Source organism: Ailuropoda melanoleuca, chromosome 14, assembly GCF_002007445.2.
Source record: "Ailuropoda melanoleuca isolate Jingjing chromosome 14, ASM200744v2, whole genome shotgun sequence".
NCBI lineage: Eukaryota > Metazoa > Chordata > Mammalia > Carnivora > Ursidae > Ailuropoda > Ailuropoda melanoleuca.
The window spans coordinates 74,153,010-74,155,118 of record NC_048231.1 but is presented as its reverse complement, the minus strand read 5'-3'; the positions used below and the strand labels follow the sequence as shown (position 1 = coordinate 74,155,118).

Sequence of the window (2,109 nt, the reverse complement as noted above, 5' to 3'; positions counted from 1 at the left end):
GAAGCAAGACAAATTGTGCGCTAGAAGATAGATTTGAGGAGGCTATCCATAATGCATCTCAGAGAGAGAAATAGAATGAATATATGAGAAAGAAATTAAGAGCTGGAGAGAATGGAATAAAAAGGGCCAACTTAAATTTAGTGAATACTAAAGGACAGAATGAGGAAAATGAAGTAATAAAAGTATAATGGCAGGCAATTTTCCAGAATGGAAGAAAGTTATAAGTCTTCAACTTGAAGGAGAATCCTAGTGTCTTAAGAAGTCTAAATAAAAATAAATCCTCCCTTTTGCTCAGGCCCATAGTACAGGTAGGATGGGCAAATGTCACAGTCTTTGCACTGCCTGGAAACTCCATACCCATTGATGAGATCATGATAAACAGTACAAGAAAGCCCATGTGGGCACAGTCCTGAAGCCCAACCCTTTTAGAGGTGCTTCCCATGCAAAGGGAATTGTGCTGGAAAAAGTAGGGGCTGAAGCCAGACAGCCAAATTGTACCATCAGGAAGTGTGTCAGAGTACAGCTGATCAAGAATAGCAAAAAACCCCATAGCCTTTGTACCCAATGATGGTTGTTTGAGTTTTATTGAGGAAATTTATGAAGTTCTGGTTGCCGGACTGCAAAAGTCATGCTGTCTGTGATGTTCCTGGGGTTTGTTTTAAGGTTGTCAAAGGAGCCAATGTCTCTTTTGGCCTTACACGAAGACAGGAAGGAAAGACCAAGATCATAGGTTTTGATGGTGACAATAATAAATTTTCATATTCCAAAAAAATAAGTAAATCCACACCTAAACTCAACAGCTGGACTGACCCTAGACCTTCTCAAAAGCAACAATATATCTAAGAAGAAAATAAAATAGTATATCAAGAAACTGAGAGAAAATCATTGCCAATCTAGAATTATATAGGTAGTTACACTATCATTCAGGAGTGAAAGGGAAGTATACACATTCTCAGGCAAAGCCAGAACCAGTTTTATCATACATAGACCTTCCCTTAAGATCTAATAAAGAGTCAATGTTAGATTTTTTCATTTGTGCTTTCCTTTTTGGTGCAAAGACTTTAAATCTAAATAGGGATTGCCCTTTTGAGAAGTGAGGGTGAGAGATAAAAGAAAACAAAACTATTTATATTTGTATATATTTTGGATATATTTGGCTTCAAGAAACAAATCTAAAATGGTTTAAATTGTTACAAAAATGACTAATAGAAATCAAGAGGTAAAGTAGGCTCCTGGTTAGTAAATCAGTGGCTAACTGATATTAGCAACAGCCCAATATATTGCTATGACTTCAGTTGCAACCTAAATTTGCCAACTAACTTTGGAGCCATAAATTAACTGTAGCAGTTCCATACATGATATACAGGAATAACCAGCCTCAGAGGATTACATGAGTCTATTCTGTCCCTGCTTATTAGGGGGAAAAACAACAACAACAAAACATAGTGAGGATAAATTTTCCAAAAGCCCCAGGTAGACTTCCCTCATGATCCATTGACCAAGATTAGAGCACATTCCCATTACCAAACTCAGAGGAGAGAAACGAGCTATTATAATTTGCATAGACCTATTCACTGGGGGAAGATTTGATGTTGAGGGATTAATCACAAGGAAGAGAAAGGGATCAGGTAAGAAGTGTAGAAATCTAAGGCCTTATCTTCCTCCAGAGGAGGATGAACAGATTGACATATTTATCTGTATTTAATTTAGATATAACTAGATAAACAGTAACCCCAGAAAGCTGGTGAATAACATTAAGAACACAAATAACATATAAAAACTCATCAAAAGCAGAGAGTATTACAAGAAAGATAAAATTATTGGGGAAGACTTTAAAATCACAAACCTTTAGGTAAAAAACATAGTTTCAAAGTACAGAAAAGAACTGATAGGGGTATCACAGATGCATCACCTGAAAATCCATGCCCATTTAGATTTTTCTCAAGCAAATACAATAATTATGTTACTGAATGCCTTTGATCCTCTCTGCTGTGTTGCAGCTGACTTGAGTCTTGGTACAAGAGCCAGGGGAGCCAAATATTTGTAAATGTTCAATTTAATAGAAGTAGCTAGTCTTCCTAGTGCAAATACTTCCTAAATAGTAATGTT

General features: G+C 36.4%; 1 pseudogene; it reads left to right on the top strand.

The window, feature by feature from the left end:
• Positions 1 to 313: 313 nt before the first annotated feature.
• Positions 314 to 730, top strand: LOC109488693 (annotated as a pseudogene).
• Positions 731 to 2,109: the final 1,379 nt, after the last annotated feature.